This window comes from Macaca nemestrina, chromosome 6, assembly GCF_043159975.1.
Source record: "Macaca nemestrina isolate mMacNem1 chromosome 6, mMacNem.hap1, whole genome shotgun sequence".
In the NCBI taxonomy this organism is placed as follows: Eukaryota; Metazoa; Chordata; class Mammalia; order Primates; family Cercopithecidae; genus Macaca; species Macaca nemestrina.
In genome coordinates, this window is record NC_092130.1 from 53,467,279 (window position 1) to 53,492,875 (window position 25,597).

At 40.9% G+C, this 25,597-nt stretch overlaps 1 protein-coding gene across 6 annotated transcripts in view; it reads left to right on the plus strand.

Moving 5' to 3' along the window:
• Nucleotides 1-25,597, plus strand: part of MARCHF3 (membrane associated ring-CH-type finger 3) — a 167,157-nt gene that overhangs the window by 99,984 nt on the left and 41,576 nt on the right. The window contains exon 1 of one of the 6 annotated variants that reach the window (XM_071098517.1): nt 20,106-20,432. The exons of the other annotated variants lie outside the window; for them this stretch is intronic. The gene's annotated coding sequence lies outside the window, so the exon portion shown is untranslated. Of the gene's footprint in view, nt 1-20,105; nt 20,433-25,597 lie in introns of those variants that run through there. 6 annotated transcript variants of the gene reach the window in all.

A 25,597-nucleotide genomic window follows, 5' to 3' on the forward strand; every position in this document is an offset into this window, starting at 1 on the left:
ACTGGTTAAGAAAACTGGGCAGGTACATTGAAGATACCCAACAGAGCCTGACAGTGGCCCACCCAGGGTTGGGGTGGGAGAGGCTCCCAGTAATGTCTAGGAAATGGAAGTAGGCATTTCCTGGCTCCTACTTGATTAATGTAGGAAGTGTATATTGCCTTTTCCTTCCAACAGAAGATGATTTTGATGAGTTGAGAGGCATGGTAGGAAAAGACACAGGAGTTAGGTACCTGCAGATCATTAATGAGAATGTCCTCTTTGACCGAGTACAGTTGTCATGGTTAGGACAACAGTTCTCACACTGCTGCCCCACCTCCAACCCTTCCCAAACCCACATGGGAGGCAGTCTCATAACAGTTGCAGTTTCAGTGACTGCCTGGACTGATCATATGACATCCTGCACCAAGAAAAAGATTGGCCAGGGTGAGGTAGGAAGGGGAGGGGATATTTTTCTATGAATATGTATTCAATTTGTTTGAGTTAATTTTTTAAAAGACTTTTGTTTTTTAGAGCAGTTTTAGGTTCACAGCAAAATTGAGGGGAAGGTACAGAGACTTCCCCTCTTCCCCATGCCCCTGTGCACACGTACAGCCTTCTCCATTATCACCATCCCCCACCAGAGGGTACATCTGTTGCAATTCATGAACCTCTAAGTTCACATAAGGGTTTGCTCTTGGTGTTCTATAATCTAAGGTTTTGGACAAATGTATAATGACACATATCTACTACATAGTATCATCCAGAGCATTTCCACTGTCCTGAAAACCCTCTGTGCTCCTCTTGTTCATCCTCCTCCCCTCAAGATGTTCTTTTATTCTTTTGCTCTTGCACCTTCCTCAGTGGAATCAAGGGTTTAAGAGGTTATTTTTAGCCACTTTTATCAGGAGGAAAGGGGGAAAGTGAAGGAGCCCTGATGTCTGTCACAGCTTGCTGTAAAGAATGGGCTTTAAAAAACATCATTGGTGAAGATTAATTCCTTTGTCAATAAATGTCGGCAGCTAATCTAGTGCCAATTGCATATGCAGGGGAATGGGCCCTGTGGAAACTCCAGGAAACTAAATCATCATGGGGTGCTTGTTTTTTCTGCCAAACACTGACCAGGCCTCTGTCATTACTTTCCATTTTTTAAATTGAAAAGGAAAAAGAAATGCCAAACGGCGTTTGCAACTCCAAAGGGCAAATTGGATATGTTTTGACATATGTTGAAAAGAAATTATTCTAAAATCTATTCACATACAGAATTATCTTTCTGGGATACACCAAACTAAAAGTCAGTTTCACATACTCATTTCCTTCATGTGCCAAGTGGTTGGGCAGCAACTTGTCTTAGATAGTTCCAATTACTGAGTTAATAAAAACAGGGGTGTTGGAGGTCCTCAGTGCCCCTTCCCCTCCACCACACACACATATACACACACACACACACATACACACACACCCCTACTTACACGAGTCCCTCTCCCTCTCTGACCTCTGAGGCCACTTCTGTGGTTCTTCTCTTTCCTGACTTTGGGAGGGCAGATAAGCCTATAGTCCTACCTGGCCCAAGGAGCATCCATTTTTACTGGAAACCCAAAGGACTAACTGCCTGAGACATTCCCAATTCCTGGTGGGGTAGGACCCCTTCTCCCAGTCCCCAGGACTTACCCACAATGTCCTGTTAAATTAAGGGCTTTCACGCTTCTTAAATGCAGGAATAAGTTTTACATGGTGACTTCATAAAACTCCATTGTGTTCACACAAACACGAAACTTAACTTTGCAACATGTGATGCACCCTGACATTTTTTTAAATTTAAATCTATTCCATTTATTTATTTATTTATTTATTTATTTATTTATTTATTTATTTTTGACAGAATCTCACTCTATGGCCCAGGCTGGAGTGCAATGATGCAATCACAGCTCACTGCAGCCTCTGCCTCCCGGGTTCAAGCAATTCTCCTGCCTCAGCCTCCTGAGTAGCTGGGGTGACAAGCATTTGCCACCACGCCTGGCTAATTTTTGTATTTGCAGTAGAGATGGGGTTTCACCATGTTGGCCAGGCTGGTCTCCAACTCCTGACCTCAAGTGATCCACCCGCCTCAGCCTCCCAAAGTGCTGGGATTGCAGGTGTGAGCCACCGTGCTCGGCCCCTATTCTATTTTTTTAAGTGCCACTCAAGACTCACTAAATTGATTTCACCACTCACAAATGGGTCACCACCCAGAGTGACCTAGCCTACCAGAAGACTAATGTTTAAGCCAGGAAAGGGCTGCCAACACCACCCCTCCAGTACAGAATGTGTACGTCTGCTCTGTGGTTAGCTGGTCTGTGCTTGGACACCTCTGAAGCAACTCTGGTGAGCCAAACATGGTGCTATATGTGCCCAGATTCCTCTGTGCTATCATTCCTAGCACCTGTGACAAATTATATTTTGCTTCTCTATCCAGAGGAGTTCTGGTAAATGTTCAACAGCCTGCTCTCTGGGGGAAAGGAGGGGGGTGATTTGTAGCATTTGCCAATCCCATGGTGTAAATACTCCCACTATTGCCAATTTCAAGCCATCAATATGGCTTCATTGAATGTGAAGCTGAGAAGAGATCTGTGAGACAGTACGAGCTGGCCACAGCACACCACTGTATGCCTCTCTTGTCGTCTCTGATGACAGCGGTGGGAGGGGATTATCTTTGTCTTATTGACCATTGTGTATCTCCTCAGCAAATAAAAAGAAGGGATGGATGAGGGAGGAAGGGGCAGGCAAAAAGAGTGGCTGGTATACTGCAAAATACTAAGATTGTCAATGTATTGCTTCTTCAGAATGAGTAAGGAAGGAATGGAAGAGGCAAGGATAAGGGCTGTATGTAATAAAAATAATTACCAACAATTACTTATTCCTCACAGGATATAAAATACCTCCTCATACCTTGTGTCATTTGATCATGTTAGCAGAAAGATTACAAGGACACATGTTATTTTGTAGATTAAGAAACTGGATGTCCTAGAGGTGCAGTGATTTACAGAGTCATACAGTTTATACCTGACCTAGAACCAAGGTCTTCTGAGTTCTAGTCCCACATTCCTTTACTCTCCAAGGTGGCTTCCCATGTCAACATACCTCTTCCGGGTGTGAAAGCAGGTGATGATGATACATCATGATTTATCATTGAGACACATGCAGAAATTAGAGGAAGGAGTGCAGTGGTTCAGAGAAGTGTGAATACTGTACAGATATGATGTTATATGCACCCCTGACAGTATCTTGGGAAAGGAATGCCTAGTGAGTGACAGAGCTGTTGTTATTGGTGAAATCCCTTAGTGTTGAGAGGCGGGATTATGAGTGGCTAAGATTAGCGGTTCATGGCCGGGAGGGGTGGCTCATGCTTGTAATCCCAGCACTTTGGGAGTCCGAGGCGGGTGGATCACGAGGTCAGAAGTTAAAGACCAGCCTGGCCAAGATGGTGAAACCCCATCTCTACTAAAAATACAAAAAAAAATAGCTGGGCATGGTGGCGGGCGCCTATAATCCCAGCTGCTCAGGAGGCTGAGGCAGAGAATTGCTTGAACCCAGGAGGCAGAGGTTGCAGTGAGCCGAGATTGCACCACTGGCACTCCAGCCTGGGTGACAGAGTGAGACTCCGTATCCAAAAAAAAAAAAAGAGTAGGGGTTCATGAATCTGATGCCAGGGTTCAAATAATTCTGGTTCTGCCGGTTTGCTTTGCTCCTTTACAAGTAGCTCTACTTGCCCACGTGAGATAGTTTTCTACTAATAACAGTTTTTTTAAATAGTCCTTACTTGAGAGGATCATTATAAGGTTTCAATAAGATAATACAGGCTAAATGCTTAGAGAAGTGCTCATCATATATTTTGAGGGTTTTTTTTTTTTTTTTTTTGGAGACGAGATCTGTCACCCAGGATGGAGTACAGTGGCACACTCACAGCACACTACAGCCTCGACCTCATGGGCTCAAGTGATCCTCCCACCTCAGCCTCCCAAGTAGCTGAGACCACAGGCCTGTGCCACCACACTCAGCTAATATTTGTTTTAATTGTTTTGTGTAGACAGGATCTCCCTATGTTTCCCAAGCTGGTCTCAATCTCCTGGGCTCAAACAGTCCTCCCACCTTGGCCTCCCAAAGTGCTGGGATTACAAGTGTGAGCCACCATGCACAGCTCAATATTATTATTGAGCTCTGTTGCCCAGGCTGGAGTGCAGTGGCACAGTCTCGGCTCACTGCAGCCTCTGCCTCCTGGGTTCAAGTGATTCTTCTGACTCAGCCTTACGAATAACTGGGATTACAGGCGCCTGCCACCAGGCCAGGCTAATATTTGTATTTTTAGTAGAGATGGGGTTTCACTGTGTTGGCCAGAATGGTCCCGAACTCCTGACCTAACTGATCAGCCCACCTCGGCCTCCCAAAGTGTCGGGATTACAGGCATGAGCCACTGCACCTGGCCTTAATATTATTTTTATATCCTTTATTACTTTCTCTTTTTGTCAGTGTTTGACACTGAGGAATTTTAGCATCCTTTATTGGTGTAAATCATAGAAAAAGAAAACCTTGCTCACAGTGTAGTGCTGTTAATATGGTAGTGATACAGGACTATCTAGCATTTGAGTTGGGGAATGTTTTAGTAAGTGGCGTTACTGAGAAAGTTTCAAAACACATGTCAGAGAACTGTCCCAAGATAGTCATAGAGTTAGAATAAAAGCCAATAACCACTCAGATTTTTCTCATGGAATGCTCTGATGATTTCCCTTCTTCATGTAAATTAACTGGTGGCTTTAAATGACCTAAGATAGTCATCAGTAAAACTTACAGAGATGTCGAACATCTAATATAAATGGCTTATCCTAAACTGCTATCATATTGTGTCTGGTGTATAGTTATTTCTCTGTATTTTATTTATATGTCTGTATCAATATTTATTGCTTTAGATGGTCAACTCCTATAGGGCAGGGATTATATCTGCTTTTTCAAACTAAGAGAGTGGTTTTTGCATTCTTAATTTTTTTTTTACAAATCTAAAACAAAGAATTACTTGAAATTTGAATTTTAATATCCAAAATTTAAGTTTTATTAAAATATAGCCATACTTGTTTAATGTTTGTAGCTATTTTCATGCTACCATGGCAGAACTGAGTATTTGTGACAGACTGGTCTGCCAAGCCTAAAGTATTTACTATCTGGCCCTTTACAGAAAAGGTTTGCTGACTCCTGACCTAGAATAACTAATAGATTCTCTAAAAAGTTAAGATTTAATAAGTAAATGCTATGATGGCCATAGTGGGGCTTTCAAGGTTTTTATTGCTTCTTAAGCCACATGAGAAACAGTGTGGTAATGCCATTTTTTTAAAAAGTTACAATGTGATTAAATAGCTCAAAGTGCTCAAGAAGGCTTCTTTTCAGTCTCTCAAGATAGCTGTGATGGGATTGTGAAGTTAATTTAGGTAAGATGCACTGAGCAGGAAGATTGCAACTTGAGCCTCAGCACCGTGATTCTGTAAACCAGGAATGAACATACTGCCCAGAACTGCTTAGATTAACTGAGATGAACCATTCATTCCTATTAGGTATGAGATACCCACACTGTATGCTTACACCTTACAGGACCTGACTCTCATTTCCTTCCAAGACCTCTTCCACATGCCAAGTATTTGGATGGAAACAACAGTGGCAATGGGGTCAGGGTACCTGCTGGCAGCTCCACCAGCAGAAGGCCTCCAGATGCTTTCCTGGTGCTCTCACCAGCAAACCAAGAAATGAATGAATATGCTTTCCCGGGGTCAGACCCAAATGTAATCACTTACTCTGCTAGAATCTTACTTTAATGCAGTCCTAGACCTAGATTCAAGTCAGTTCTGCCTTATTCAGATTCTACTCCACAAGGCACCATTAACACGTATAACACATACTTTGACTTCAGTTTTGAAAACCCAAGCATAATTCTGAAAACTGTTTTTAACAAGTGTAAATTTTCCCACCTTTTTTTTTTTTTTTCTATTTATCACACCTCATTGTTGGATGGATGGTGTCAAGATTTTCCTCCACAGTTTTAGAGAATACAATAACTTTTAAAAAATAGGCTTGAACTTCTAATCCTACTGCAGGGTTAGAAAGCCCCTAAAATGCAGGTCAGCACGAAAGTGTTTAAGAGGACAGAGGCCTCGTTTTTTATGTGTTCAGTTCAGCAGCTCTCCTTTTCTAGAATGTGTATAATTGTTTGTCATTCTTCTACCAAATTCTAAACATACCTTCTTTGAACCAGAATAAATTGTAATACATTATAACAAATAACTCTTGTATCTGTTCAAATGATAACTCAGGCTCAACACTTTGCCTATTTCTTTCTAAAACAGGTAAATGGAGAAAATTTTGTAAACTTGTGGTTTTATATTTTCTACCATCCATGTCACATTCATTAATTTTTGAAAATTAAAGTTTCTGACTTCCATTTACTTAAAAAACAAAAAGCATTAAATAATATACAGTTGCAAAAGTATAAGTGGGTTGTTTATAACACAAAAGATAAATGCTTGAGGGGATGGATAACCCATTGTCCGTGATGTGGTTATTTCACATTGCATGCTTGTATCAAAACATCTCATGCACTCCACAAATATATACAGCTATATACAGCTGTATATACATAGACAGCTGTATATATGCATATACAGCTATGTATATATTTGTGGAGGACAGTAATTTTAACAAAGATTAAAAATTAAAAAAAATATTGCAGGCCGGGCACAGTGGCTCACACCTGTGATCCCCCAGCACTTTGGGAGGCCGAGGTGGGTGGATCGCTTGAGGTCAGAAGTTCGAGACCAGCCTGGCCAACATGGCGAAACCCCATCTCTACTAAAATACAAAAATTATCTGGGTGTGGTGGCAGGTGCGTGTAATCCCAGCAACTTGGGAGGCTGAGGCAGGAGAATTGCTTGAATCTGTGAGGTGGAGGTTGCAGTGAGCTGGGATCACACCACTACACCCCAGCCTGGGCAACAGAGCAAGACTCTGTCTTAAAAATCAAACAGAAAAAAAAATTTAAAAACATATATACAGTTGCACTGCAACTGTAATGGCCATCTAGCATAAAAATATTTCCCATTGTTTAGCATGAAAGATTAATTGAGGCTATTAGGAGAAAAGGAGATAAACAAGCATGATCTGCTATTGGATAAGAGGTAGAATTTATAGTCAATCCTCATTATTCACGGATTCCATATTTGTGAGTTCACCTACTCACTAAAGTTTATTTGTAACCCCAAAATCAATACTTGAAGCAGTTTCACAGTCATTCATGGACACACAGCCTTGTGGTGAAAAATTCGAGTCACCCTACATGCAACTGAGGTCAAACAAGGCAGTGATCTGCTTTCTTGTTTTAACTCTCACACATTAAAAAGTGCCCTTTCTGTAGTCCACTTAGTGCCACATTTTCCACATTTTTGTGCATTTTGTTTGTGATCTCACTGTTTAGACCCTAAAGGCAGTGCTGAAGTGCTGGCTAGTGTTCCTAAGCACAAGAAACTTGTGATACCTTATAGAAAAAATACGTGTGTTAGGTAAGCTTTGTTCATGCACGAGTTACGGTGCTGTTGGTCATGAGTTCGATGTTAATGAATCAACAATATATATTAAATAAGGTGTCTTCAAACAGAGACCCGCATAAACAAGGTTATGTATTGATTGGTAGATGAAAATGTTGTGGCCAGTGGTCTGCATCTTCTAATCCTGCATCTTCTCTAAGAGCAATGGTTCAGTATTCACTAATTCAGTGCTGTCAGCAATGTATAGAACATAACTACTGTAAATAACAAGTATTCACTGCATTTACATTTCCTTTCTATTCAAGTCTTAGATTCAGGGTTTAAGTACCTTTAATCCTGATGAATCTCTGGTGTTAAAATTACAACTGAACATTTACAAAGTGCTGGTAATAATTTCTTCTAGTCCTTCTCAGATACTACAGTTCTGTGTTTTATGTACTAATACTGTACTGTGTTCCAAAAGGAATCATAGTGAAGGTTGATCACCCAGGACAGACCACATAAGAAGGTGTAAGGGATAAGAAAGAAATGAAGAACGGGTAGTAGCCAGGGTATTAGTAAGTGTTCTCCCAGCCCAGCCACTCCTGAACCTTTTTCAACCCTCGTCAAACAACTTATAACACTTTAGGGACCCTTTCCTTTCCAATGAAAGGGCATGAAGAGGGGAATTATGTAGGTGAGATGTTGATCCTAACCTTTTCATATCTAGGGAATGTATACTCAAGGGGGTGGGGTTGTCAATGAATAAATAATGCTAGCATTTAAGTTGAGGTCACCTGTTATAATCAACCCTAGCATAAGGTTATGTTTGTTACAGTCATTGCTAACAGTAATCTGTACGTGTACTGTTATTACACAGTATCCAAGAAGGGAGAAACCTCTGGCAATCTTTCTAAGCTTTTCTAAGGAAAAGAACCATTTGCAACTTTAGTGACTAATGTATCCACAGAATTCATTTTCATTTAGTGACAGGACAAGCTTAGACCTCTTCCTCCACTCCCCAAATACCTGATTTTAATAGCAAAAGGAAATCATTATATGGTTTTTCTTGTTATGTATAAGAAATAAGGAAAATTATTTATTTTGGCTTCTGCAAAACAGAGGAAACATTATATTTTCTTCATTGTAATGCACATGTGAAGTGATTTTCTTCAAACCAGATTCTAATTTTCTGTAATTCAGTAGCACAGCTCCCAGAACTTTCTTGCCTACAAATGCTATGGGGGGAAAATTAAATCATTGCACAAGATAGGAAGTGAATGAGTTGTGATGCCTAGAAAAATGCATGATGACTCACAAATATGAAGAGAAATTGAATCCACAGTGTGAGACTTGGGAAATACTAAGGAAAGTGATTTGGCTTTAAGGTATTTTTGTAATTCATTTTTGGCTTTTTTTTGCCCTATATGTTAACTCCTAGCTTTTAAAAACAAACAACTACAGAGTTCTCTAGACTCAGATCAACAGGCCAGGCACAGTGACTCACACTTGTAATCCCAGCACTTTGGGAGGCCGAGGTGGGCAGATCACATGAGGCCAGGAGTTTGAGACCAGCTTGGCCAACATGGTGAAACTCCATCTCTACTAAAATTACAAAAATTAGCCAGGTGTGGTGGCACACACCTGTAATCCCAGCTACTTGGGAGGCTGAGGCATCAGAATCACTTGAACCTGGGAGGCAGAGATTGCAATGAGCCAAGATAGAGCCACTGCACTCCAGCCTGGGCAGCACAGCAAGACTCTGTCTCAAAAAAAAAAAAAAAAGAATCAGATCAACAGAGCTGAGAATTATGTTCTATTCTCCCCTAAGTTAATAAAATATGAATTGAAAAAATCTGAGGTGCTCATCAATGTCAGTGATAGCTGCTACAACTGTGTATTGTAAAATTTAGTCATGAAATTCTGCAGCTACTACCCATGGTCTTACCCAAGCATTAAATACCAGAATTCTCCTTGTTTCAAAATTTGAGTCTTATCAAAAGAACAGATACCTTCCCTACGGCTTCAGTCCTACTCAGTGTTATTAGGAAACTCAGGAAATTTTTTGTGGAATATGCTTGTCATAACTGCAGAAATCACCTACTTTGTTAACTCTAATCTTGGGGGAAGAAAGCTTTTTGATTCTGTAAAAGAATTAAAAAGAATTGCCCTACTCTTTCTTCTCACCCCATTCTCACCCCAAAAACAACAACCAAGGTCACCTTGCATAGTACATCCATTTAGTCAGTATTAAATAATAATAGTGGTAGCAATTCATAGAAATTTGGGTCAGAAATCGAGTTAATCAGGTTCTTCCACTAACTTTGTGGTGCTGAGAAAATCATAAAATCCCTTTGTTTTAGTTTCCTCATTTATAAAACAGGTGACAACACCCACCAATTCTCATAAGGCCACATGGTTTAAATATACAATTGCTATCTGCACAATTTGGATATATAAATTCCAAAGAGGAATGATAAATGATGCTTTATAAAATTTGGCAGATTATTGCTGCTGGCTCCTGTTTATAATTTGTCTTCTCTAGCAAGAATATGACTTCTGTAAAGTATATGGATTTTTAATTTCAATTGGCATCTTTCTGGTTAAAAAGGAAAAAAAAAAAAAGCTAACCAGATGTTAATTTAGACACATTGTAGATGTATGAGGAAAAAAGAGTATATCCTGTCTGGGTCGTTGTCTGTCTACTGTTGACATCTGTGACTGCTCCCAAGTGGGGCAAAGGACCACTGGAAGGTTCAGGCATGAACTTGGTGGTGGTGACCACTGATGACCGTTTGTTACATTGCTGCAGTGCTCTTTAGCTGGGGGCATTTGTGAATTTGTCCCTTCATTTTATTCTGACAAAGTCTGGTGTAGCTCACAGAAGCTGATTTAGTTCTTATGTATTACTATTGAGAGACCCAAAGCTGAGGGAAAGCAAATGACACACTAGTGGCCCCAATGCCAGTCTGCAGCACGGCGAAGAGCCTGGGGCCTCTGGGACCTGACCCAGGGGTCTTCCCACTAAACCAGCTGTTTCTAGGAGCAGGCTGCTGGGGAGAAACATTGTTGAATTTCTTTCCCTGGAGATCTGTAATGTCCTCTCTGCACCTACGATATAAAGGAAATTCTGTGGTTGCCTTTGGATTATTTATGGCGAGGGCGTATGCTTTTTGGAGTTTTGGTTGCTTGCTCTAGTTTCACTTGTGTTTATTGTTTGTTTTCTCAGGAGGCAGTTTAATATGCATTCTCTCCTAGGGGTTATAAAATGCTATTTGTTCAACTGTTTTTCTAAATATAATAAAAATTTATTTTAGAAAATTTCAAAAATACAAAAAGCAGAAACAATAAAAGTAAAATAAGAATCACTTGTTACCCAGAAAGAACCACTATTAAAATATTGATATACCATCTTTCTCTCTTTGAATTATACTTGAAATTACAAGTATAAATATTTATCCAGTTTTTTTCACCTAGCCTTATATTGTGTTTTCCAGTACTATTAAACATTTGTTATAAATTCATGTTAGTGCCCTCACTGGTAGTCTAAGATATGGATACACTATGTATTTATTTAAACTTTCCCTGGCTGTTGGATGATTATCTCATGTTGTGCTACTAGAAAGGAGTGTAGAAGAGTATTAAAAAGTACTGCAGATCGTGCATAAGTCCTTGTTTGCATTTCTGATTATCTCCCTAAGATAAATTCCTTTTCTAAAAAGGCTCAAACATTATATCCTAAAAATCAGTTTCTAAAAGGAAAAGCACAACCATCTTAAGGCTATTGATACATACTGCCAAATTGTTCTTCCCGAGGTGTGAAGGCTCATCACCCGTGCTCAGAAGAGCCTATGTCATCTCTGCCCAGCATACCCCAGCAAACACTCTTTTGGTGTGTAGCAGGGATTACAGATTACTTTCTATGTAGCCTGAGCATCACCAAGAAGGTGACTGAGAATTTGCTTAAATTTTACTTTATGACTCTTAAAGACATATGTACATGTATAAATATATATACACACCTGTATATACATATATTAAAGCCATATAGGCCAGGCATGGTGGCTCATGCCTGTAATCCCAGCACTTTGAGAGGCCGAGGTGGGTGGATCACCTGAGGTCAGGAATTCTAGACTAGCCTGCCCCACATGGTGAAACCCCATCCCTACTAAAAATACAAAAATTAGCCTGGCATGGTGGCGGGTGCCTGTAATCCCAGCTACTTGGAAGGCTGAGGCAGGAGAATCGCTTGAACCCAGGAGAAGGAGGTTGCAGTGAGCCAAGATCACGCCATTGCACTCCAGCCTGGACAACAAGAGCAAAACTCCGTCTCAGAAAAAAAAAAAAAAAAGCCATATATACATTTGTACTTTTTAGATTGGCTCTTTGGTGTTTTCTGCTCTGTTAGTTAGGGTTCTCCAGAGAAACAGAACCAATAGGAACATATATATCTGTTTCTATAGCAAGCTAGAGACCCAAGAGAGCCATTGATGTGGTTCTAGTCCAAATTCTGGCAGGCAGGAAAAACTGATGTCCCAGCTGAAAGGCAGTCAGTCAGGAGGAATTCCTTCTTATTTGGGGGAGGATCAGCATTTTTGTTCTATTCAGACCTTCACTTGATTGGAGGAGGCCTACCCATTTTAGGGAGGGCAAACTGTTTACTCAGCCTATCAGTTTAAATGTTAAATGTTAAACTTATCCAAAAACACCCTCACAGAAACTCCCAGAATAATGTTTGACCAAATATCTGGACATCTTATGGCCCAGTCAAGAAGACACATAAAATTAGCCATCACACCTATACCACTGTGCCGCCTTTGCCTGCCTGTCTGTCCCAACCAACAGCTACACGTGACTATTTGAACCACCTCATAAAAGCTCAATCACCTAATAATATTTCTGAATATGGAAGTAATGATACCATTCCAACTATAACCAGCCATTTTATTCCCAGTGGGAAAATATATACATGAGTTTCATATTGGGGTGAGGGGGCCAGAAACACAGCTCCTACCATGCTCACACTCTGCCTCACACAGCAAATCAGAACCTGGGCCTGGTAGACAGGATGAGAAGATTTTTGAGCCTGAGATCCTCCTTTTCTACACTTTCAACGTGTCCTGAATTGATGGAAAAATGGGACTGTTTTGGCTCTGTGTCCACTCATTTCGTCATTTATTTTTTTCTTTTTCTTTCTTCCCCTCTTCCTGCCTTTCTTCCTTCATTCTTTCTTCCTCTCAATCTCCTTTTTCAACAATACTCTCCATACCAACTTAAAGAGACTTATGTGAAAGTAGGGAAGGGAATTAGAGATGCTTTGTTTTAGAGATGCCTGCAAGCCATTACTAAGTTAAGAGTTCAGATTCATGGCCTGCTTCTTAATTTTCCTAAATAACCCCTAGATCAGAGTGCCTGATTTCAAATTTGGTAATGAACGTAAGGATTATCCAGAATTCGTGCAAAAAAAAAAAAAAAAAAGAGGCTATCATCAAATAGCAGAGTGAATACTAGACTGCATAGAAGTTAAGTCAGATAGAAGATATTGTATTTCTAAGTAGGAGGTCTATGTTAGCCCTGTGATTGTGTCACTTAACCTGGACATAAATTTTGATATCAAGATAGTGAATTTATTTATTCATTTGGTGAGTCAGCAAATATGTTTAAGTGCCCATTATATGCCAAGCACTTGTGAAAAAGCAATGGGTCCTAATAATATTGTTAAAAAAAAAAAATGGAAAGGAAAAAGTAGAGAGGGGCTATCAGGTGGAGGGAAGTTCTGTAAACTATGCCCATGAATGCAGTCTTCCCAATCACTGCATTGCCATTAAAGAAGATTGCTCATGTAAAGAAATCGCATATGTTTTTGTAGTTTAAAAAATAATGCAGTTTACTGAAGCAGATTGGAGCTTCATTCCTTGAAGCTAATAAAAGAGGCTTACGGGAGTTGGAAAGAAATAAAGAGAATGACTTTACAATCATTTGTAGATACACAAGTATCTTTAGATGGTCTTTTTACTCTTTTTAATGAAAATATCCAAAAACCTCCACAGTAATGGGTAATTCACCTAGGAACTCATCTTCATTATTTGTGTAATTTTTAATTCTCCCAGCTTTTAGTTTTATGTAAATCAAAACATTTAAGGGCTTTAAAAAGATACTGAAGAGAATGCCAGGCATACAGCAGAAAATTCTGTTATTGAACTTACCATAGTGATCATCGTTTGTAAATCTAAGAAATGAGTCCAGTTTATGAACAGACCAGGTTAGAGACATCAGCATGCTTTGTGTATGTATGCGCTATCATCATGGATTAGCTTTCGTTGCATTTTCTCCCCTCCTGAACAGGATGCATATTTTATGTCACCTTGAAAGTAGAACTTAATAAAAATCATGATAAAGTATATTCTGGCCTCTTTCAAATGTCCGGATCCTTATTACCCAGATATCCAAAAGTAGTAAATTTCCCCTTTACTATGTCCCTGTTTTGTGTTATTTTATTTTTTCAGAAACCATACATTTCCCACTATGTACCCAGTAAACATCTAAGTGGGTCCTGTGCTGAGCTCTGTGTAAACAAGATGAAGAGTCCCTGGTTTCTAGAAGTGTGGGGATCAGCAGATGAAAGTGGAAGTAAAAATTTAGTTTGATTCTTTCCTTCGTTGTTAGGAAAGGGGGGAAAAGATATCTCCTCCCCAGAAAAAAATAGGACCATTCATTCCTCTGTATCTGTACAAAATGCTTCAGAGTAGCTACCTCATTCTGGAGCCAAAATGGTACCTGGCTCTTGGGAAAACTCAGGGAGGATAAATGGAAAGCTCCTAGAGCTATAGTGGCCCACCTAGCTCCCCAGAGCCCCATATTTTACGCCTTGAAGCCAAAAACAAAGGGAGACAAGTTTGTACTCTGTATTGTACTGTTGCTGTATTTTAAGATAATATTCTCTGCATACTTCACCTTCCAGTAACATCTACTTTCCTTAGGTTCCCACTGTGCCTTGGTATGTGTCCTCAGTCTTACTTACCCCATTGTTCCTCTGACCATCTCTGGCCCATCCTCCCCAGCCCAGGATCATGCCATCCAGTGGCAAGATTCATGAGGCCCACCTCTGTCCCTTTCCTGAGCCTTCTATTATACTCTAATAATGATGAGAGCTACCACTCAGCAAGCACCCACTGGGTAAGACACTTTAAAGGCTCTGTGGACTTTAGAACCACAATTTAAAGCCTTACAATGACTGCAAGGAAGTCACCTTCTTTTTCACAGATGGGCAAATTGACATACAGAAAAGTTAAACAACTTATCCAAGGTTGAACCTTTAGTAACTGGTGGCAAAAGCCAGTACTCAAAGCCGTGTGTCTGATTCCTGAGCTTATGTTTCTGCTTCTCCACTCTGCCTCTCAAAGTACCGTGTTGCCTTCATATTAATGTCAGTATAGTGATAAATGTTTGTTGGCTTGAACAGAAATGCCAAAAGCAAGAGGGCACCCTGGAAACATTTGAGGCTGCTGTGGCCCTAACACAATCCTTGCAGCCAGTGGTGTTTGCTATGTGCTAAGCTCTGTGCTAGGCGCTTTATGTACATTATTTCATTTAATCCTCAAATGTTCTGAGATGAGCACTATTTTATCCCTGGCTTAAGGAGGCATAACTGATAGATGGAAAATTGATGGGATTCAAACCCAAGGTATCTAACTCCAACGCTCATATACTGAATTATTACACCAAATAGACTTCCCCCACTTTGTTTTTTAAAAAGGAAATTGTAAGAGATTTTACTGGTGAGGCTAGTGATTTCTGGCTTCCATTCTAGTCCAGTTGACTATCCCCACCCAATATAATGGCAGCTATTTTCCTTCTGTTATCCTCATGTTACAACTTTGTGGTAGAGATTATACTTTAGTAGTCCCTAGGCTCTGTGGTCAAGTCTAGGATGATAAGATTTTACAGTGAATTGCTGGCATAAAGATGGCCTTCTGTAGAGCCTATAAGCGTGTGTGTGTGTATTCATGTGTGTATTGGAGGATATGCTTTTATTTACACTAGCCAAGAAGTCAGGACCTAAGCATATGACTAGAGATCCAAATATCGAGTAATAATATTACTTTCTAGCACAGAACCATTTACTAGAAAGATCTTTGGGAACCAAATTGCTTGTATTCATTTATTTACAGTGTGCACTTCCCTTTCACCTTGGCTGTATAAGAAAGTATTTGCTCTTTTTCAAAATGTGTGAAAGTCCTCCACTTACAGAGTCATGGAAGCTGTTTCCTGCCAGTTCATTGGTTCAGCAGCTCTCAATGAGTTCCGGGGAAGCCAAAGAACAAAAAACAACAACAACAACAAAAAAAAAAACCACTTCCATCCTGGCCAGCCTCCTTGGCATGCATTTCCTAACCCATTCCCCTCCTTCTTAGAGCAGCAAGTCCCACACTGGTGTCTGCAGAACCATTTAGGAATCTCCTCAGAGTCCACCCCTACGTTATTTGTTCTTTCACCACTTTGCTATTCAACACTCAATTTCAAACTAAATAGAAATGCAGATGGGCACATGACCATCTAGATTTCCCAAAATACACATTTTTCATGAATGCTTCCCTCTCAAAGTATGTGGACAGAGCCAGCATATTATCTTCCCATTATTACTCTGTTTTAATATCTAACTGACAGATGCATGTCACTAAAACAAAGCAATCGTGGGCAGAAAATACCCCTGCTCTTAGAGAACAAGAAAGACAGACCCTGGATTGCTGTCAGTCTCAGAGACACTTGTCAGCCAGTGTTCAAGAAGGCTTATAAATGCCTCTGTGGGGAATACCTATGAACTGCCTAAATGTTTTCACCCTTATTAGTGAGAAGAAGGAAGGTGAGATGTTTCTCATGCATGCACAGATCCTTCCCACAGTGGAAGCTTGTGCTGAGTGTTAATGTGCCACCAGCATGGTGCTGGAGCAGGGTGTGGTTCTGCCACCTGGCACCTGCAGGCTTTTCTGGATGGGAATGGCTTCCTGCTGGATCACAAAGCCCAAGCTGTACAGGCATGATGACCTTAAGTAGTCAGTCTACAGAGGCATTAGTTCTCCTCCTGTGGAGGCATTTTCCCTCCACAGCCTTGGGCCACCTTCACATGTATCCCATAAATAAAATACAGTGGAGGTCTGCAGGGGCAAGTGGCACCAAGTGATCTGTGCAGCAGTAAGCAAAAGAAGATAATGGTTTAGAATTGTTCTCATTTTTCCTAAGGGATGGATAAATGTAGAAAGCTGTTGAGGAGTGTTGGACCTAAGGAAAGACTGTATCTACCATAAGGACAAAAGTCTTAGATACCAATGCAGGCAAGGAAAACAGCAGCTGGCCTTCCTTCCAAGAGTGCTGCAAAATGGCAGGGATGATGCCCTTGACTTGCTTTGTGTCCCTTTAAATCACAAATCCAGATCTTCTCTATACTTAAGAAGGGTTTCTCATGGAGTAGTCGTCTGTTTTGTTTCGTTTTTTAATTTTGATAAAGACAGGTAGATCTTTAAGAATAGTGTATTAGTCTGTTCTTATGCTGCTAATAAAGACATACCTGAGGCTGGGTAATTTATAAAGGAAAGACGTTTAATTGACTCACAGTTTCACATAGCTGGGGAGGCCTCACAATCATGGCAGAAGGCAAAGGAGGAGCACAGTCACCACTTGCAGGGCAGCAAACAAAAAAGGGCATGTGCAGGGGAACTCTCCTTTATAAAACCATCAGATCTTGTGAGACTTATTCACTATCATGAGAACAGCATGGGAAAGACCTGCCCCCATGATTCAATTACCTCCCACCAGGTCCCTCCCACAATACATGGGAATTGTGGGAGCTACAATTCAAGATGAGATTTGGGTGAGGACACAGCCAAACCATATCAAATAGTATAAACAACAACAAATACAACTCGGTTATTATAAAACATAACAAAGGTACCAATTCCATACTCTGAAGACTGGCTATCATAGGAAAGAATTAAGTAGTGCTTATGACTTTTTTGTGTAAATCATATTTAACCAGATTGTACTGGTTGATCAAGGAAAGTTCTTTGTTCCAAAAGAATTCCAGCTATTAAATGTAGAAGGGAAGTTAGAACTGGAAAAGCATAATTGGATAGCCCCCAAATGAAATAACTGATGCAGGCAACTGTCATCAGTGGGTGCAATCATTAGACCTTTAGAAATGTCTACCTGGGGACTTCTCTGAGCCCACTAAAAGTGGGACTGCCATACATTACTTGCCATCTGATGTGATGCACCAAGAGTAGACAGTATCACCTATGAGCTAGTATTGCCTGAGAGTTGAACCTGAAATGAATCAAGCCAATCCTGGGGTTCCAGAAAATACAGGAGAGAGAGGAACAAGTGAAATGGTAACACAAGAAGACAGACAAATTTAAAAAGTGGAGATTAGGATGGGGCTCTAGAGGGCCTCCACATGAATTTCGTCAACAGACAATGGCTTGGGAAGAAAGGGAGAGGCCATGCGTGAGCGAGAGGGACATACGATGAATAACATCCAAATGTGATGTGTTCAACTTGTTTGGGCCATTTAAACAAACCAACCAAAAGATTTTTCAAGACAGTTGGGGAAATTTAAATACAGTCTGGGTAGTAGATGATATCAAGGAAATATTAAGTTTGTTAGGTAAAATAATGGCTTTGTGGTTATATGAGAAATGTTCATATTTTTAGAAATTCATACTGAAGTATATAGGGGTAAAATGACTGATTTCTGGAATTTACTTTAAAATCACATTAAAAAGGAAGGAAGAAAGGACAGGTGAAACAAATGTGATAAAATCTTGATTAATTTTTAGATTGGCATATATACATTCTCTTGTAATCATGTAAATAATTTTTATGAACAAAGGGAAAGAAATGCAAAAAGTGAAATAAAAATATTGGCATAAAAAAATTTTAGATTGGGATGATAAAAATCTCTCTCAGGGATAATAGTGGGGGGGGGGTCCATGGCCTAGAAGCAAGATAGGAGCTCTGACTAGAAAAAGGTCAATATCTGAGAATTCAACATTTAAAAAAAATTTTTTTTTTTACAATCTCCTTTACTTAAATTAAACCTATTTATGTTGGATTTTTTGGTTGGTCACTAGAAACCAAGTTCCTTGCCTTGTAACAGGCAATTGGAGGAGAATTTGGGAAACAACAGTCTCTGGTGTTGAAGTTAATGCTGATCTTAGCTGGAATAACTTGCTTTCTTCAGCATCTGCAGTGGCTAGTCTCCTGGGACTTATCTGGCTACATGTATTTTTCACATTTATTAGTGAAATTGGAGATTCAAGAATAAAACACAGTCCTCGGGAACACTGTGTTAATTTGTGACACACTAGAGATTTTTTTAGCCCGTAAAACAAATGAATGAGCTCCGTGGGGGCATAAGTGTTATTTTCACCCTAGAAGGCAGTAAAGGCCCACTGTATTTATTAAGTACTTAGAAGATGGAAAATGAATAGTGCTATGAAAATAGAAAAATACACTCACACTATTGCTATTAATAGTGTAATTTTTTTGTCTGTCCTGAAGGAAAAGTATCATCAGATGAAAATGTATAAGTGTAGACCTCTGTATATTATTTAGTTATTTTGCCTTGGATAATAATTTAATTCAGTCTCAATATAGTTGTTTTTGTTTCTATCAAACAGGCTGAATCCAGGTAAGAAATCTCACCCATTGTTTTTGGCAGGGCAGGGCCTACCAAAAAAAAGAAAAAACCAACAGAACAACACAGATATTTGATTCAGGACCTTCCTTCTGAGTGTCTCAGTGACTTAAGGGGATGTTCTGTGTAAGCTGACACACTGCGGGCGTTTCTAATAGGCCTTACACACTTGGCTTCCCAGGAGGATTGTGGAGACAGCACGCCGGTCCTCCCACTGAAAAAGTCCAGATGGAGCCAGTACTTCAAAAGGTGGGGGTGTGGAAGAGAGGCCACCCTGTACCAAGATGCAGGGGACTGATGCAGCCACCCAGGCCATGATGCATGCTGTGCCCATACAGGCAGGCAGGTCCCAGCCAGGGAGCAAGTGCAGGGAGGGGCATGTGTTCCAGTTAGTAAAAAATAGCACCTCAGAGGTTCCCTAAAGAGGTTCGTAAGTGCTTTGCATTGAGGTACTTAGAAAATAAGTATCATCACCAAGAGAGAGACCCTATTCTCCATCCATTTAATGGTCCACAAGAATCCAGGATACAGACTGTGCAGAGAGCAAGTGATAAAGTGATCTCGGGTAACTCGGTCCTTCGCTATGTGTTACTTTGTTCTTGTGCTTGTTTGATATCTTGATTATTTAAAAGACTGGACCCATTTTATTGAGCTAATCAAAAAGAATCTACCTTTTTTTGTGTATATATGTGAGTATGTGTGCTGAGGTTTAGAGGAGGGAAGCCATGTCTAAGGCCAAGGAAAGTAATTCCAGGGGGAGTTTCTGTGATTTTTTTTTACCTGTGTACGAGACTGTCAAAGCAGATGTCAGTAATTGTGTCTTCATGAGCTATTGGCTTGGGAAGATGGGGGCAGGGATGAGAACTGTAGAGGAGGGTGGGCTGAGTGAGGAGCCTAGAGGTGGGATCTGGAAGGGGCCTCTTGTACCCCTACCCCGGCCCCATTATTGTGAGCTCATCCTGATGTGCTACAGACTTAAGTACTTCCCATTATCAAGAGTCCTCTACGTGGCAGGCCCACACCTACCTCTGGTGCTCAGTCTCAGGGGGGAAACTGAGGCTCAGCATCAAGTAACTCTCCTGTTGACAAGCAGCTGGGTGGTGGTTCAAAGCCAGGACTCCCTGACCCAAAACCAGAGCTCAGTCTCCTCAACCCCAAGGGTCCCAGACAGCTCCTTACTCAAAAGCTAAATGTGTGAAAAGGCCATGAAGGAACACTCAAGACAGGTTTGTTTCTGTAGAACATACATGAAAGAACAATAGGTGTTTTGAGGATGTTTGATATTATGTAGCATATGATAGAGAGTTCATCTATCATGCCTAGGAGGGGGATGAAATGCAAAGTCCAAGGAGGTTTAGTCTTTCATCTGCACTTGCCTTCGTATTCCTTGGCAAGCTGAGTGACTTTGCTTATCCTTGTGTGTAAATGGAAAGTAATGCAGTCAAATGTGTTGGGGGTCCTTGTGGGCCTGAAAGTGCTGCAGGGAACGCACAGGGAGGCCCAGCCTACCTGAGGCTGTTGGAATGCAGAGTTTAGACTGCCCTGCCGAAGGACGAGACTGCAGCCTCCCTGTGGTCTGGGTGAAATGGGGAAGAGGAAAGTTCCAAGGAATCCTGATTTAAAATACGCTCACAAGTGGCTTTATTCTAGGCTTCTGGAGGCTTGGGTTAAGAATTAGCACATCTATCTAGCTAATACTGGGTTGCTTATGCAGAGAAAGGTGAGGTACAACTTGGAAATGAATCCCAAATCAGCTTCCTTCATGGTAGGCTTTCACTTGGATGCTGATTTTTAAAAAATGTGTGTGAGCCCAAAAACAAATTGGGAACCTTCAGTCCTTAGAATATATTTAGCTTTCATTGTGACTGAGATGTTTTCTCTCGTATTATCAGATATCCTGGCCAGCATGCTGTACCTTTCATGCCTTTCCTTATGCATGCTGGACAGGTAGCTATTTGCTGCTGGTCACACTGAATGTCATTTGAATAGTACATTTTAAATTTTCATCCCTGAGTAATGTCCCATGAATGTCTCATTATGTTTTTCCTGCTCCTTCCAATTTTTGAACTTGATGTTTAAACTTTTCTGATGTGCCCTCATTGTTCCTGAGCGCCCAGAACTCATCTGTGCAACTCCCTCCCTCAGCTCAGTGGGGCTCCGTGTGTAGGAGCCAGTTGTTATTTACAAGTGCAATTCAGCTGTCGCTGTGTCTTTGAACACATAGGGCTGTTGTGGGATTTTTAATTGCCATTTTCATCTATATAATTAAAATTAAATGAAAAATGTATAGCCTCCAAAATCAGAATTAATTTCATAAGTACTTCTTCAGGGAAAAATATGTCTAAATATGATAATTGTTACTTGATTTGCCTTCAACAGAACTAGAGGATTTTACCTGGCTGAAGAGAAAATACAGTAATTTTAAATGAAAAAAAAAAATCTGTCTGATACCTTGGATACTTCTTGTGACTGAGAATCAGAATTAATCATGTGGATGAGAAATGATAAGTAACTCTGAATATAACTTTAAGGTAGTACACTAGGAACATATTATGGTAACTCTCTCTGGATCCAGCTTGTCTTATGCTGGTCAGGTTTTTCTTCTCCCTCTAATTCATCATTGGGGTTTATACATTTCTCAGGAATATGCCTTTACCCCCAAATCAAAACCTCCCTCTTGCTCAAGAAACAGACATTTCACCTGCTTACTGCTTAACTGTGCCCTGTAAGTGTGACAGTGAGCACCTAGCAGAAAGTAATGAGGCAACAAAAAGAGAAGTATTTTTAAACTTCATTGGGCTGGCCAGTGTTTCACTCTGCAGACTCATCAAGCGCCTGATGGACATGTTTGTAAAGACTTGGATGGTCACTTTATTTGGAATGACAAATTCTGTGCTCCACATAATGAGGTCAGTGAAGCATCCAGAAAAGAAATGTATAATTTGGTAGCGCAGTCTGTAAGCACAGCCCTGCCGTGGCTATTTAAGTTTAATGAAGCAGCTACTTTGCTGCTACACATTCTTAGTGAATAGCCTCCTTGGCGTGTTTTTGAAAACTTAAATGTTGCTGGTAATCATGTCCCAGCAATCTCCTTGGAGAGCCTTTGTGTCCTGTTCTCAGAAGAAATATGCCGCTTTTCCATGTTAATGGTTTTGAAATTAGTCATTTGCCCTATTTTCATTGGAAAGGAAGGTCACTGTGTGATTTCCTACCTTCCCTCATTTTCTCTGAACATTCAAGATACTCTTAAGTCAGTTCATCAGCCATGCAGTGCACTGTCTGGTTATAACATGCCTGAAAAGCCAGGGGAATGTTCTATCAAAGAGCAGCATCCCTATTCTCAGAGACTGTTCTTAGAATTCAAAGTGTAAAAATCTAACTCACAGAGGAAAGTTCCTGGACAGACCATTATTGCTATTTTTTTTCCCATTTCAGTCACTGACCGCCTTGTATTGTCCATTTATTGGTCTCATTAGAGAAGGCTGTGCTCCCCACGTATGCAACCTCTCACAGAGGACATTTAAACATCCTTTCTGAGGCAGATTCACTCATGTAAAACTAAGGTCCGACTTATGGATCCTGGACCAGCATTAATGACGCAGAACTCTGTGGGAGCAGAAAACCATCTAGCCATTCTCAGTTGTGCGGTGTCGGTCCCCAAACTTAGGGCTTCAGGTGGTTTCCCCTGAATGAGCAAGGACACAATTGATTGTGGAAAAGTGCTAGGTCCTCATGGCTCTGCCACCCCAGTGAAGGTCTGGGGAATTCTCCAGACTATTTGGTGGCCTCCACATTTCCTTGGGAAATGTAAAGTAGGATTTGAGAAGGCTGGACCCTGCACCACCAGAAACTTCCTAGGAATACCTAATAAGTTCTCAAAAAAAAAAAAATAGTGAATGGATGGAAGGAAGAATAAATGAATTTGCTTCTTTGATTTGCTTTGTTAGCCAACTCTGGTTGTAGAGGTAACACAGGATCCTTCCAGGACATATTGAGACCTGAGGAGCCTACCTCTTCTTCTTTTCAAAAGTTGTATTTTATTGCAGTAAGAATGAGATGTACCCTCTTAACCAAGTTTTAAGTGTCCAATATGTTATTTCTGACTACAGGTATAGCAGATCTCTAGAGATTATTCATCTTGCTGGACTGAAACTTTATTCCTGTTACTAAACTCATTACTTTTGGGGATCATTTCTATAGTATGTTATTACTTCTTGAAATCTCTGGAATTGGGTATGAAGGTTGAATGTGGAGGTCCGGACTTGCTCCAGACTGCCTCCAAGTTAGGGCCTGCTTAGACCACTGTCCAGGCAGCTCACATGACCACGTCAGTGCCAGCCAGCACTCACATTCTCCTGCTCTCATTTTCACCTTTAAACCTTTTGAGTCATTTTCCTACCTAAACAGAGGTGCCAATATAACAGATTTCTCTCACTTCTTGACCTCCATCTAAGAGACTAATGTTGACTTGGCACTGAAAATGTAGTTCTGATACAAGTAGGCCTGAAAAGGGCCTTGGAATTGGCCTGTGTTTTATTTTCTAGTGTATTTATCACATGCTAGATTAGTTAAGGTTAAGATAATGGTAGCTGCTCTAACAAATAGACCCACGTATCTCCAACATCATAGCAGGTTTTCCTCATGTATCTTTGTTTTTCTTTTTTCAACTTTTATTTTAAGTTCGGGGGTACATGTGTGGGATGTGCATGTTTATTACATAGGTAAATGTGTGCCATGGTGGTTTGCTGTACAGATCATCCCATCACCTGTCATATATCTTTGTTAAGCATTTTCACAGAGGAATGAAACCTGTCTTCCAGATCTGAAGGCGATAGGGCCAGGGAAAATGAGAAGTGGGCATGCAAGGATGAGGCTCCCTCTGTTCTCCCTAGCCAAGAGAGATGGCATGGTCAATGTCAGAGTTCAAGTGTGATGCAAAAGGTAAATCAGAGGTTGACCAGACATGAGGAAAGACAGTTTTAAAAGACAGAAATGAGATGTATCCCAGGCTAGAAACAGAGCAGAAATGAAGGTTAACATAATAATAAAGTTCAAACTTCTCTGTACATGGCATGTTCCTACTTACAAAGTGAATTCATATGTATTATCTTGTTTTAGACCTCACAAACAACCAGATGAGGTGGCTCAGGATATCTTAGTACCCTAATTTCAAATATTCAGGAAATCTCAGGAAAAGTCTGAGAGGCTGAGTGATTTACTTTGGTGAGTAGAAAGTCAGAGTGTAGGCTTTGATGTTGTGCCTCCAACAACAGAGCTTTTTCCCTAACTCATGATTCTCCTGGAGGTTTGGGGCTGCTGAGGCAGAGGGGCTGCAGAGGTGAGCAGAACCTGCTTTCCTTCCTTTCCCCCACGACCTATGGCCGCATCCTCAGGATGCCAGCCATGTTCCCATGGAAATCACTTACCAGTGGCAACCTATTCAGAAATGCAGCAATGAATCACTGCCACATGGTTAGGTCTCCTGCTTTTGTGAAACCTGTATCCTGTCCTTTTCAGGGGTCACAGTTTAACAGACAAGACGTTTTATTTTAACAATTCCCTAATCAGACTTTCATTTATTTGCCCACCCGCTCTGTTTTCACTGTCTCCCTCTCTTCCACCTACTCCTACTCCTCCCACTGTGTGCAGCTGAGTTCGGCCAGTGCCCAATCATGTTTTATTCTCAGCCTGAGAAAGAAATTATGCCAGGTGTCAAGCCTGGCCAGCAAAGACCCATCCCACCAGTGCCATTTGATGTTTTAAGTTTACACGTACACCACTCCCTCCCAGAGAGAATTCTTGGATAGACTGGGAAGTACTTTACCACAGGAGCAGGGCACTGGCATTGATAAGAAAGCAGTCAGATAGTGCTTGAAATTTTGCAGAAAGCTCAGTAGAAGACCAGTGCTCGACTGCAAACCAACAGCTCAGCTCTTTCTAGCATCCTCGGCAACAGCCTGCTGTTTTCCCAGGTGGCTCTGAACTAGACAGGAAAATGCAGTGGGCCATTTGTCACTGCCCCAGGTGCAACATATGCATGCCAATTGGTGCATGCAGCTTGTGAGGCCCGCTCCTGCCTGCCCCATGCTGCATCTAGGCCTCTGGGCTTCCCTTTCACTGAGATCAGGGCAGAGTGTGCTTCCTTTCTTCCTCTTCCTTCTGAGTAGGTGATTAGATCCACTCTTCTGAGATTAGAACCAACTCAGCCATCCCCACCATGATCAAGAGTGCTAATGCTCTGTGTAATCCCTCTTACCCCATTTTTAATTCAAGTCCACGGTCTTTCAGGGCTGATGGGACTCATTGCTGGCATGCCAGTCTTAGAATCTTAAGGTTATTCTGATGTGTGGTATACATAAGACATGCTGGTATATTTTTCAGGGAATGCTGA